The following is a 14,693-nucleotide window of genomic DNA, read 5'->3' on the forward strand; positions in this document are numbered from 1 at the left end:
TGATCGGGAGGGTCGTTACTTCTTGAATATGCCACATCTTCTTGACCTATGTCTCAGGTTTGTGTACTTGATAATTTTTTTCCTCATGGGTTTTCTGGACATTGCTAGTGTTGGGCACCGCTATGACAATCAGGTAGGTAGCCTTTTCCACCTTGTCCACAAGAGTTATGTCCGGTCTGTTGTGTGGGATGGCCTTATCCGTTATGGTGTGGTCCCAGTACAGATTGTGGGTTTGGGGTCTCTAGTACTGCCTGGGGTTCATACTAGTATGATACACTGTCTTTGGTTATTATTATAACTAAACCCAGTACTGGAGGAAAGGGACTTGGGTGTTACGATACGGTCAGACATGAAATTCTCTGAGCATTGTAAACAGGTTGCAAGGAAGGCCCATGGTGTCCTATCGATGATCTATCGAACTTTTGCAAGTAGAGATAGGGACGTGATAATCCCATTATATAAGGCCTATGTTAGACCACACTTGGAATACTGTGTTCAAGTATGGAGACCGCACCTAAAGAAAGACATCGAGCTTCTTGAAAGGGTGCAAAGAAGGGTAACTCGCCTGGTGAGATCGGCAAAAGGGCGTCCTTATGAAGAAAGACTTCGAATATGTGGGTTGCAGAGTTTGGAAACTAGACACCTTAGAGGAGATTTGATTGAGGTGTTTAAGGCTCTGAGAGGCATCAGTAAAATGAATGAGGACAAAATTTTCAAGATTATAAATGATGCTAGAACTAGGGGACATAAACTCAAGTTACGCGGGGAAATGTTTACATTGGACTGCAGGAAGTTTTATTTTAGCCAGCGAGTTATAAATTACTGGAATAAGTTGCCTTCATGGGTGGTAGAGGCCGACAGTTTGGGGAAATTCAAAGGTCATCTGGATAGTACTTTCGGGTAAGGGAAGCGCATAGGATGATAGGATTAATTTCCTTTTTATTTAATTTTTAATTTCATTTTATTATTTTTATTTATTTATTAATTATTATTATTTATTTATTTATTTAATTTTTGTTTTTATCATTGTTTTGTTCGGATTTTTTTTTTTTTTTTTTTTGGCTGGTGCAGCATAAGCCATAGGCTTTCTTGCACCATACGGCCGTTACTAATACTAATACTAATTATTATGACTGTCACAAACATACATGGTTGGGCCCATGGTTATAAATACAGTAATATTAAATTTAATTATAAATCCAGTAATATTTAATAAATTAAATATTAAATCATAATAGTAAGTATAGTAATGGTCCTTGAGGTTGTCACAGATATTCACTCAGATATGCCAGACAAGCTGTACTTGCTACCTGGGAGTCTAAAACGCTGAGGGAACTGATATTTGGGTGACACTCAAGTCAAGTAAACCCAATTTCAGCGAAGTCCGGACCGTCTGTGACAGCCAAATCCTCTGCTTGCACCTTCACGATGGTGGGACTGTTAGTAATCCTGGATATAACCTCCATGCACAAGTACATGGTGGGTGACCACCCAGGTGTGAACCAATGTAAGCAGGGGTTGAGGTGTAGCACCCACACCACATGGAGGAACGCCGCCCTTCTATGTTACCAGGCAGTACTAGGTGGTAGATGACTCTCATCAACCGGTGCAATACCACCACTTTGCTTATTGGAGGCTTGAAGTGGTGGAACCCATGTTTAGTCTCTAAAGCTAATTTTTGGTCAACCCTTCCCCATCTCTTCCATCATGCAGTATGACTGATGACTTTTGAGGTTATGATGAACATTGTGGCGAGATCCAATATTCCTTACATTTCGAGGGTACAGCTCTAAAACAGTGTTCGCAGGCCGGCCGCTAGTTAGTACACAGGACCAAACCTATTGGTAACTCTCTAGGAGGCTTCCGGATCAGCTAGTGTATAATAAATAAATAAATAAATATTCTGTTTATATTCCGGCACGACAACCAAGTCAGTAGAGTTTACAATAAATCGTCAATACTGTACAAATATTTATCGTATTTAGTCTTGCTACCTCTACTCTGCCAGATAGTGACTGGAGGTGGTCCGAGTAGTGTGTATGCGGGGAGCATTGTCGAGGCCACGTTAAGTCAAGGATCTGGATATATTCTTACCATTTGTACGCCATATCCAAAAATTTCATTACTTCATACATACAGCATGTCCTACCCACTTTTTCTTACTATTGAATACACCATGAATTGTCAAACTAATAGAGCAGGCTTATATGCAAAAAGATCTAAACCTCCCAAGCACTTCCTAATTCATTTCACAAATATACGTGGTCTCAATTCTAATCTCAACAATAACCATTTCCACTTGCAGTCTGCCAAATCCCATGTACTTTTTCTGAAAGAATCTCAGTTATCGGTTGATTCAACTACTGCTCATCTCAGATGCCCAAATTATTCGCTGTATGATTCCTTTCGCCTCAAAGGTGGTACTTGTGCATATGTCCATTCTGATATTCCCTGTCAGAGACTTGGCAATTTGGAATCTCCTCTCTTTGATCTTCTCTGGCTTAAAATCTCTCTACCTCATTGTGTCAAATTCATCTGTTGTCTCTACCGTTCTCCCAACTCCACTAATCACTTGGAGCTGTTTGACTTCCTCTCTTTGCAACTTGACTTTCTCCAGTCCAACTTTCCTAACAGTGAGGTAATTTTCCTTGGTGATTTTAATGTTCACAACTCCAGCTAGCTTCCGTTTTCTAGTCACACCGACACAGCTGGTCGAGATGCTGAGGCTTTTGCAATTACTAATGATTTACACAGATTGTTCATTTACCTACAAAAATACCAGACAATCCTAATCATACAGCCAATACGCTTGATCTTTTTCTCACAAATAACCCTTCTAAGTCCATGGTCGAAGTGAGAGGTCCTTTAGGCACTTCAGATCACAACTTGGTGGATGTCTCTTCTCCAATGGAACCTTTATCTCATGGCTATTCCCAACCTCGTGTTGTTTGCCATTACAAGAATGCAAAATGGGATGACCTGTGAGATTTCTTTTCTTCTTTTCCTTGGTTGGATTACTGTTTCAAAACTTCTGATGTCAATGTTTGCTCAGATCATGTCAGTGAAATTATTCTTGCAGGAATGGAATCCTTTATCCCACACTCCACTTTAAAATCTCGTCCTTTATCTAAACCTTGGTTTTCCAATAAATGTGCTAAGGCTGTTCAAGAGAAGAAAGTTGCATATCGTAATTGGCTTGTTTCTAATTCTTCAGTTTCATTTTCTGCCTACACCAAAGCTCCCCAACAATTGTAAAGCAGTTATTAATCAGTCCAAACAAGAGTTTGAACAGGCTAGGAGTAGAAAACTTGCTTCTTGCCCTAATGGTAGCCGAGCATTCTGGTCTCTTGCCAAAGCTATTGGCCGCAACTTTTGCCCATCTCTGCTCCCACCTCTGTCCAAACCTGATGGTTCTGTTGTCACTTCAGCCAAGGATAAAGCTGACCTGCTAGCATCCCATTTTTCTTCCAACTCATGTATTAATGATCTTGGTAAAACACCTCCCACCATTCCCAACATGCTCCATTCAATGCCTCCTGTGGTCTTCCATCAAAAGGATGTCAGAAGGATTTTGACAAAACTTGATGCTAAGAAAGCTCCAGGTCTCGATGGTATTTCTCCACTTGTTCTCAAAACCTGTGCTCCTGAACTTACTCCTATTCTTTGCTGCCTTTTTTTCACTTTCTTATTCGAAAGGTGTTTTTCCTTCTGCTTGGAAATTTGCTCATATCCAGCCAGTTCCTAAAAAGGGTGGGAAATCCCTCCCATCCAATTATCATCCCATTGCAATTACTTCTACTCTTTCTAAAGTAATGGACAAATCAATTAACCGCCAACTCTTAAACTACATAGAAACCTTCCGTCTGATCAAAGATCGCCAGTATGGATTCCGTCAGTGTCAACCCACTGGTGATATTCTGGCTTATGTTACCCATTTATGGACTAATTCAGTGGAAAGGTTCGGTGAACATAAGTAGTTGCTCTTGACATCTCAAAGGCATTCGATCATGTTTGGCATAAAGGTCTTCTAAACAAGCTTCCATCTTATGGTTTGCCAACTGTTTTTAGTAATTGGTATCCAGTTTTCTCTCTGATTGCTCACTGAGGGTGATGGTAGATGGCTCTCTGTCTTCTAACTTCTCCACTAATGCCGGTGTCCCCCAAGGTTCAGTTCTTTCCCCCACTCTTTTCCTGTTGTATATTAATGACCTTCTTCCATTGACTGGAAATCCTATCCATAGTTTTGCTGATGATAGCACATTGTATTCCACTTTCCATTTTGAGAAACCTTGTCTTGCTCAATCAGCTTCAACTTCTTGAAAATCTGCTAGCAATTCCTTAAATGCTGATCTCCAGTAATTCTCCAGTGGGGGAAAGACAACTTAGTTGATTTCAACCCTTCTAAAACCCAGTCTTGTCTATATCTCGCAAAAAGGATTCTTCTGCTCCTATGCTTATCTTTAGTGACACTCCAATTTCTAGGCAAATGATATATCTATTTTGGGGATTACCCTGACTTCTAATTTTCTCTTTCGCTCTCGGCATTACTTTTCTTCCAAACAGCTGCTCACTCTATATAAATCACAAATCCGCCCTGCCATGGAATATTGTTCCCACATCTGTTCCCAAAACTCTCTCAGGCTTCTTGACTCCATTCAGAAGAGGGCAGTTAGGTTAATTAATGACTTATCTCTAACAGAGTCTCAACTAGCTGTCTCATAGACGTACTGTTTCTGCTGCATGCCTCTTCTACAGATACTTCCATGGGCACTGTTCTTCTGAATTGGCTTCTATAATTCCCACTCTGTCTTTCAAAACAGTCCGAACACGTGCCACCACCAGCCAACATCCATTTACTGTCCAACTTCAAACCCACAGAACTAATTTTTCATCTTCCTCGTTTATTTATTCAACTGCTGTTTCCTGGAACATCCTTCCTTCATACGTATTTCCTGAAAATTACAATCTACAGAAGTTCGAGTCCAATGTCAACAAATATTTTCTTTCGTCTTCTCAATCTCTAACCCAAGCACGGTACTAAGTACTATAGGTTCTAACACCTCTTGTGTTTGAGGTTTACATATAAAAAAAAAAAAAGTAAGAAAGTAACAAACTTCATTCTTAAATTAAGGATTTATTGCAGGTGAAACTGGAAATAGATCACTATCTAGTTATCAAAAATAAGAGCCCCCCCCCCCAAAGTGGATAAAATCTCATAAAAAATGACTCAAACAAGAAGAAATACTTAAACCTCCTAAGTGAGCCTAGTATTAGATATCTTTTCAAAACAAGGATAAATAATTCTTGAGAATTATCAGATATGGAATTGAAGAAACTACTGAAGAATGGCAATATATAAAGGAATTTGTCTAAAATTTACTGAAGCAGAAAATGAAAGATTAGATAAGAAAAGATGGCAAAGAAAGATTTTTTTTTTTTTTTTTTTTTTTTTGATTTGGTAGTTGTTGGCGCATCGGCTTCTGTGGCCATATTGCACCTCCCAAGGTTTTTGCAGTACTTTGATCCAAGCCCGAGGCGGGAATCGAACCCGCGACCTTTGGGTTGCCGGGCAGGTACTTTACCCACTCGGCTAGCCCGGTCGGCCGGCAAAGAAAGAAAAGACTTCAAAGATGGAATAACAAAACTGTAAGAATCATCAATGAGAAAAGAGGCCTACAAGAAATATTTAACTCAATCTTTAAAAGAAAAGCAATCACAAAAAGTGAAGTGAGGGCACAAAAATTAATGACTTATCTCTAACAGAGTCTCAACTAGCTGTCTCATAGACGTACTGTTTCTGTTGCATGCCTCTTCTACAGAACGTACTGTTTCTGCTGCATGCCTCTTCTACTCTTTCTAATTCTGTGTCAGAATGCCTCTGACACAGAATTAGAAAGAGATCTAACATGACCAAAGATATACAGAATATTAAACAAGTCAAAAATAACACAAGCATTAATAAAATATAATATCTGCAGAATAGCTGAATTATTTTCAGAATCTGTGGGCTCATGACAGTGAACTCACTTAGTTTAAATAATAACAATAATACTGACACTTTTGCATATGAAGAATTAGAGAAGTATTAAATGGCTATGAGAATAATAAAGTACTAGGTGAAGACAACATCAACTTACAACTTTTTAAATGTGCTAGTCAGTCATATATATATATTTTTTAATTCATAAATGGACTACGGGAAATCAAAATCTGTAAATCAAAATGGACTACGGGAAATCAAAATGGGAACTACTATTGCTCTCTGCCACACAGGTGGTAGAGAGCAATAGTAGTTCCCATTTTTAAAAATAAATATTAATGACTATAATAATTATAGGTGTATAAGCTCATTAAAATGGAGGGTATAAAATTATGCAAAGATCATTAAAAATAAAATAAATCCTTTAAATCTAAGGTAGGCAAGGAGCAGAATGGATTTAGACAAAGATGTTCCTGGGCTAATAATTATTTCTCCAAAATCCTAATTTAAAAATAAAGAATACAATATCAAAACACATCTAGCTTTCATAGACTACAAGTTATTTAATGTATGCAGTGCATTAATTTCAGGTGTGTTTAGCAAATAGTAATAATTCACAATTTATAAGAAAATAAATTAACCATTCGACATGAAAATTTGTTAGAGATTCCTAAAATATTCTAAGTAAGCACTGAAATTTTGGTCATAGCTCCTGTTACAAATTTATAATAATATTTCTGTATAGAAACTGGGAAGAGAATGCTATGAAATATGAATTTAACTTGGAACCATCCCAGGGAACAACAGAATATATGCTGAAAATCTGATAGCAATCCACAATTTTCTTATAGACTAATGCAAAAACATACTTTTCATTTATGTTGATTTTTGTTGGGGGAGAAACAAAGGCTGTGAAATCATAACTGAAATTTTCCCAAGGACCAAGAGAATACAGGTTGAAAATGTGGCCTCCATCTGACTTTTCATTCTAGAGTAATATGCAAAATGCACTTTCATTTATAGTGAATAGATTTGTGGTTGAGGGGCTATTACTGATCTTAAAATCTTTCCAGGGACCAACACTAAAAACACACTGAAAATGTGTATCGGCTCAACTTATTGGTGAGGGGAATGAAGGGGTCCTCTTACCAAGAAAGGCTTAATTTCAGCAAATTGCAGCATCTGGAGACTAGGCACCTGAGAGATGATCTGATTGAGGTGTATAAGGCCCTAAATGGTTTGAGCAGGTTCAATGCTGATGGGAGTCCTCCTCGTGCTCAAAGGCAAATCACGCTTAAGTGAATTCAGTTCGTGTTGTAAACAACATCATTCCCCTTTTTATAAATCGTGTATGATCGAATTCGCGTAGTGTAAACATGTGTTATACAAGGACTGACTGTGTATATATATATATATATATATATAACACTATACAAACTGTAAAAATAAAATACTAACTTAATACTGCTAAATTTACTTTTGGAAAGTTTTGTGTGGGCGGAGGGGAAGAAACAATGTTCAGTTTTAACTGAAACTGTACATTTCACATTGTAATTCATAATGCAGAGTTTTTATTAATTTTTTTCCCTTTCTCAGGTTACTTCTCTACATATTACAAAAATAAAATATCATAAAAATCGATTATTTACTTAATTTTTTTTTTTTTTTCTTTTTTTTGACCTATCTTTACCATTTCTGATAATTGCTGCACTCCCTTTTTAGAAAATTATAATGTAACAGTGAACAGACTTTATGGTAAATATTTTTCTGTTCAAGCCATGCTTAATTATCATCATACATATCTTTTATACCCAGTGGGAGTACAGGCCACAACAGTAATACAGATCAGTCCACCTTGACTATCAGGCCTTCATTTCCTATTTTATTTTTATCTTGAATTATCTTTAAAGCAACAGTTGCAGAAGCCATGGATGCATATATATCATTAAGAAAATAAAGCATGAGAAGGATAGCAAGATGAATGAATACAGCGCTATTAGTCTGAGTAAAAAAAAGATGGCATGAAACAGAGCAATGAAATAGTACTGAAACCTATGCAAACTACAAGTTTACTCCTAATACCGCAGAAAAGGTGAGGTTGACAAAGGATAAATATGCGAAAGCAGAGTGTATGAGAGCAAAGAATGGGGCCAAGCAGTTTTTCATTTAGGCATAACTGCCAATCTGACTTTCAAAAGCTGGAGATGAGACATTTTTAAGTAGGAGGAAAATAGGAGGTTTTGGAGCCAAAATAGACAAACAAAAATTGAAGGTTTTTTTGAAGTTCACACTGCATCAGAAATTAAATTTTACAGGCAAAATACAATTTTACATTAAAATACAACCATAGGTTTGTTTACTCAATACAGTAAACATAAACAATAGCTTACCTAATATTTTTCTGTCTGTGGATTTTTGTTTGGATATTCTCTTAGAAAGACCAACTGATTTTGATTGCTTCAAGAAAAATGCTGTTACAGACTTTACCCTTTTCAGAAATGCTGAGTCAAAGTTTTGTTCACCACAATGACACTGGTGTCTAGACTTTGCTGTCAGGAGCATTTTCGAAACTTCATCAGAAGGAGATCTGAACTCAATTTGTTTTTTAACCTGTCTGTCTGAATATTCTCTCACACTCAGCACTGCTATGAGGAATTGTTAAAATGCCCATGACTTGGGCTAATTTGTTATAACTAAACAGTTCAATTATTTTAAGTTTCCTTGCTGCACTCCCTTTTTAGAAAGTTTGTCAGTTCCCCAACCAAGGACTGCACATCATTTCTTTCTTCTTTCACAATAATGTATTGAAGATTCTCCACCGAAAGTGACAGAATTAATACTGCAAAACATTAGTACTTCATTTCTTTATCTTTGATGACACTAGGAAGTACTAGAAATCTGTTCACAAAAAATATCAAATTTGAAAATGCACTGCTGATCGATGAAATTTGTGCTACCTCAGCATTATAAGAACATTTTAAGTAGGAACTTGTGCAGCATGTAGTCACATGCAGCAATAAGTACTTCCTCATTAAACAGAAGAACAGAATCTTCTCCTCTAGTTTTAGACTTTCCGTGACCTTGCCAATAGAAATAAATACCTATGACTAAGCCAGAATCATCATTCTGGTTAGTCTGCTGTGGTAATAAATTTTCAAAATGGAAGTGGAAGATTTGAAACCTGTTGGTAAAATAAATTTGCACATAACATTCTTCAACGTATCTAGAATATACAAAATGCTGAATGCACAAAATAATTTTGAGAAATTTTATTTAGCAAAGCATTTCATTCAGTTCCTCATGAGAGATTACTGTATAAACTGGGACATGTTGGCATCTAAGTCAACTTTAATGGCTACACTTCAGATTGGCCTAAAATGTCAAACCTTAGGTCTCTATGATTGGTTCTAGGACCACTGTTCTTTCTTATTTCCATAAATGACACTAACAAGGGCATGATGCCAATCCCTTTGCAGATGATGATGTTAAGATTGGAAGAATGGTTAGTGATCAGCAATGAGCAGAAAAACTTAGATAGGCTTCTAGAATGGTCATAAAACAGGCAGCTGTGTTTTAATGGAGCAAAATGCAAGGTCTTATACTTGGAGAATAGCAAAATATGTTTTTAATTCAGTCCCACCAAGTGGGACTGAATTAAATACACAGTACAGGAAAAAAGGGTTTGGGAGTTATGATATGGATGGACAAGTTCTTCAAGCAGTGCAGACAGAAGGCAAGGCCTACTACAATTTCTATTTGATGATTTATCAAAAATTTTCCTATAAAGATAGGGAGATACCCCACTGTATAATGCAATTGTAAGATTGACCTTAAAATAATCACCGAGAGGGCATAAATTCAGATTGAGGAAAGACAGATATAGGATAGATGTGCGGAAATTTGCCTTTAGCCAGCAGGTAGTTGGTTGGTGGAACAGACTTCCATCCCTTGTTGTGGAAGTTGATAGCCTAAACAAATTTAAGGTTCAGCTGGACAGGTATTTCGAACGAACGGAGGGGTGAAATGGAAGTGTTTTTTTTTTTTTTTGGCTGATGCTGCATAAGCTTGCTTTCTTGCATCATATGCCTCTACTAATGCTAATGTGTCCAAATATGGAGATAGAAAAAAAGAAGCAGAAAAAAAAAGCAAAAAAAAAAAAAAAAAAAAAAAAGCTTCTTGAAAGGGTCCAAAGATGATGAGCAACCTGCTTAGCAGGATGTGAAAAAGAACACCTATGATAAAATACCAAATATGTAGGTTAGAGAGCTTGGCAACCAGGCACCTTTGAGAAACCTGCTTGAGGTCTATACGGCTCTGAGAAGGAACAGTAAGATGAGAAGGGAAATGAAGGTGAAATTTTTACTATCATAAATGATTAAAGAATTAGGGGTCGTAAATTCAAATTATGGATAAAGGAAAGAGATTTAGACTGGAGTGTAGGAAATTCTTTTAGTCAGCTAGTTATTAATTACTAGCATAAACTACCTCTGCAAGTAGGCTGCTGGCTTGAGCAAATTCAAGGGTCAGCTGAATAATTACCTCCACGAGAAGCAAAACAGGTTATTAGCATTAGTAGAGACATTTGATGCAAGAAAGCAAGCTTATGCAGCATCAGCCAAAAAAAAAAAAAAAACCCACTTCACCCCTCTGTTCGTTCAAAATACCTGTCCAGCTGAGCCTTAAACTTATTTAGGCTATCAACCTCCACTACAAGGGATGGATGTCTGTTCCATCAACCAACCACCCGCTGGCTAAAGGCAAATTTCCGCACGTCTATCCTACATCTGTCTTTCCTCAATTTGAATTTATGCCCTCTCAGGTGATTATTCTGAGCTAGAGGAAGAATCCCATCAGCATTGAGCATGCTCAAACCATTCAAGGCTTTATACACCTCTATCAGATCACCTCGCTGGTGCCTAGTCTCCAGACACTGTAATTTGCAAAACTTAAGCCTTTCTTCGTAAGAGCACCCCTTTGTTCCATTCACTAATCTTGTTGCCCTTCTCTGTACTCGTTCCAGCAGCTCTACATCCTTCTTGAAATGAGGCCTCCAGACCTGTATACAGTACTCTAGGTGTGGCCTGACCATTGCCTTATACAAGGGAATAATCACCTCCTTATCCCTGCTGGAAAATTCCTGTATATCATTGACAATACTCCATGAGCTACTCTTGCAGCCCGTCTGCACTGCTCAGAGAACTTCATATCTGCCTGCACAACCACCCCCAAGTCCCTTTCATTCTCTACCACTGTCAGTGTAGTACCACAGAGTTGATACGTTGCTCTGGGGTTGCTGTTTCCCATGTGTAGTACTTTACATTTGTCAATGTTAAACTTCATTTGCCACCTCTCAGCCCATCTGCTCAACCTTTCCAGATCCTGTTGCAGCAGCATAGTGTCAGTAGTGTCCTTGACAACCCTGCCAACCTTTGTATCGTCTGCAAACTTGGACATTAAGCCCGATATACCATCATCAATATCATTTATAAATACAGAAAACAATAATGGACCCAACACTGAGCCCTGAGGGACTCCACTAATAACATTAGTCCACGATGAGCAGCGTCCATTGATTACCACTCTCTGTGGTAATCTTTTATTTTAATTATTTATATATTTGTTTTTTTTTTTATTTTGGTTTTGGCTAGTGCAGCAAAAGCCTGTGGCTTCCTTGCACCATACAGCTAACATTGTATAAAGTCAGCTAAAAAAAAAAAACCCCACACATCATCTGACTATCTCCTTTAATAATTTGTCTAATCTTTTCTTAAGTTATTCAAATTATCCACTTCCACAACAATTGGAAGATTGTTCCAATTATTCTTTGGCTGAAAGCAAACTTTTGCATATCTATCCTACTACCATCTTTTAACAATTTAAAATTATATCCCCTTATATATATATATATATATCATCCAAGAAAGAATGAAGATGCCATCAGCATTTAGTTTCTCAATCCAGTGAAAGCCTTAAAAACTTGAAACGGATTGAAATATTTAAGGCTTAAAGTGTTTTCCAAAAGTCCAGAGAAATGAAAGTACATATGGTGACAAAACTGAACTGTAAGCAGGATGTCTAATCAACTTCCAGTGCATCTTCTGAAACAAGGCCTGCATCAGGTTGACCATATGTGGGCATACAAACATCATGAGACAGGATGATTCCTTATCAGGCACAGGTAGGGTTTCTAAATTCCCGACTTTTTTTTAATCTTCAGGAACCGGGAATTTGCAGTTCCCAAGAATTCCTGAAAATTTTATTTTATTAATTAAATATTTGCTATCTTTTTTATAAGATTTTTTTTCCCTTGTTCTAGTCATAAAACACTATAATAATGAACTATAACATTGTGGTGTACAAGTAAAAAACTACAATTTAAGGAGAATTAGATATTAAAAATGCGACTCATGGTTTGATGAATGTAAACAGAAACTTTTATTAGATTAATACAGCGTACAGATAGGCAACATTATTCTATACATTTATTCGAAAACACAAAGTTTGAGATAAGCATAAAAGAAATCTTAAGAAAACACTGAAACATAACAAATAATAAGAAAAACTAATATTAGCATTTAACACATTTAAAATTATTGTAAAATGAAATTTTAAAAAACACAGTGCATTAATTGCTTTTTTTTTTTTTTTTTTTTATGTAAACCCCAAATATGAGAGGTGTTAGAACCTATAGTACTTAGTACCGTGCTTGGGTTGGAGGCTGAGAAGACGAAAGAAGCTTTTGTTGACATTGGACTTGAACTTCTGTAGACTATAATTTTCAGGAAATACGTATGAAGGAAGGTTGTTCCAGAAAACAGCAGTTGAATGAATAAACGAGGAAGATGAAAAGTTGGTTCTGTGAGTTTGAAATTGGACAGTAAATGGATGTTGGCTGGTGGCGGCACGTGTTCGGACTGTTTTGAAAGAGAGAGCAGAAATTATAGAATTGGTTAGAAAGTCTGGATCTTTGCTTAGTTACAGAGGTGTAATTAGGGTTGTGGTGCCCAGGGCAAATAAAATTTGGCACCCATTGAAAACTCCCTGTTCTTTAAAATTCTGGCAGAACTCTTGCATTTTTAACTACAAAAATGGTGTCCCCCAAATTTGGCACCCAGGGCACGTGCCCCACCTGCCTCACCCAGCTGGTTACAAATAAGCCTGAAGCAGAAAATTTTTTCATTTTGGGTTGAAGTAGGTCTAATTGTTAGCAGTGCTTCTAATAAAATTTTTATATTCAGTGTCAGTGTACATATCGCTTCATATAAATTCATCTCACTTCTTAATGACGAAAATATCTTATTTGATTGGATTGGCTCTGCTTTTGCCATTGAAATAGATATCTCTCTCACTAACTCTGTTTTTAGATGCTTCTAATTCCCTGGGTTCCAAATTTTCAATTTCTCTGTTCGTATTATTTTCTCTTTCAGACTCTTCTATTGAAGTACAGTCTTCTCTGAGAATTTGTTCCATTATCGATTTCACAGATCGCATAATTTTTTTATTTGTCAAAAAATAAAAAAAAAATAAAAATAAAAAAAACATTAACTGCATTTAAACTATTTGGGGATCAATCCAGATTATGAGTACAACTTGTCACCGCATTGGCAGCATTGCCAAATTCCAGACAGATTCAAGCCATCTCTCGGTGCTCTACACAAACCTCGGTATGAAACAGCGGGATATCATCATCAAGGAGAGGAATCTGAACATATTAGCACAACTCCTTTGTGGCCAAAAGGATTCACCTGAACTGACATCTGGAAAGTGACAACAATCCCAGGCGCCTCCGTAGCCAGGTGGGAAGGAGCAGCAGTGCGTAGCACATGCTTCTTGATTAGACCGGGGTTCGAGCCCGTCACCACCAAATACGGAGGATGCGGAAAGGTCAGGGAATGACCACCGCATATCCCGGAGCAATATGGCCTTAAGTTGCTAATGCTCCTAAAAACTAAATAACAAACAATAACAAACAACAATCCCAATACCTTCGGACCATATAACTCCCTGGGAATTCATGCCTCAAACTTTCCGCAGTTCGAAGCACTACAGACAGGACTCCATGAAAGAAGCGTATAAACTAGAACTACTGACTGTACCACTTTCAGTTTTGAAACTTCAGTGTCTATGTCAGCCAACTTGTAAATACAATGTATTTCCTTTCTTTTAATAATTCAATCAATAATCTTTTAAATGTCATAATTTATGTAATCTTTTAAATGTAATATTTATAATGTAAATCCCTCTAGCCGAATCAGGCTGTTCAGAGGGTGCCCACTGATGTGGAAATAAAAGATGTTAATAATAATAACAATAATAATAATTCGTCTCGAATTACTGGTGTAATTCGAGACAAATGGGAAGTGATTATGCTCCATAATCTGGAGCATAACCCTATTTGGATTGTTTAAATATCTAATACGGGACACTGACAGACTATCTCTACATTTAAAAAGTTGCTGTTTAATCTCCTTTAAAAGTTTATTACTTAAAATAGAATTTATTTTCCAAATTACAAAAGAGGAATCTAAAAATTCCTTCGCTTGCTAGCTGATTTGCATTATGATTACTTAATGCTTCAACTGGGAATCATACTGGTTTTAAGCAGTTTAATATATTTTCAGCAATTTTTGGATATCCCTCCTTCCATAGATAAGAACTTTAATTCATGTAAAGCAATTTTTATCAATGTTAAAATCCTTAAAAAAAAAAAATC

The 14,693-nt window shown here is 36.9% G+C and overlaps 1 protein-coding gene across 1 annotated transcript in view; it reads right to left on the reverse strand.

Annotated features, from left to right (window-relative positions):
• LOC150080108 (ubiquitin carboxyl-terminal hydrolase 25-like) overlaps positions 1 to 14,693 on the reverse strand; it is a 364,983-nt gene that overhangs the window by 236,163 nt on the left and 114,127 nt on the right. The window lies entirely within an intron of this gene.

This window comes from Mastigoproctus giganteus, chromosome 9 (assembly GCF_048544385.1).
Source record: "Mastigoproctus giganteus isolate SK-2022 chromosome 9, ASM4854438v1, whole genome shotgun sequence".
Taxonomy (NCBI): Eukaryota; Metazoa; Arthropoda; class Arachnida; order Uropygi; family Thelyphonidae; genus Mastigoproctus; species Mastigoproctus giganteus.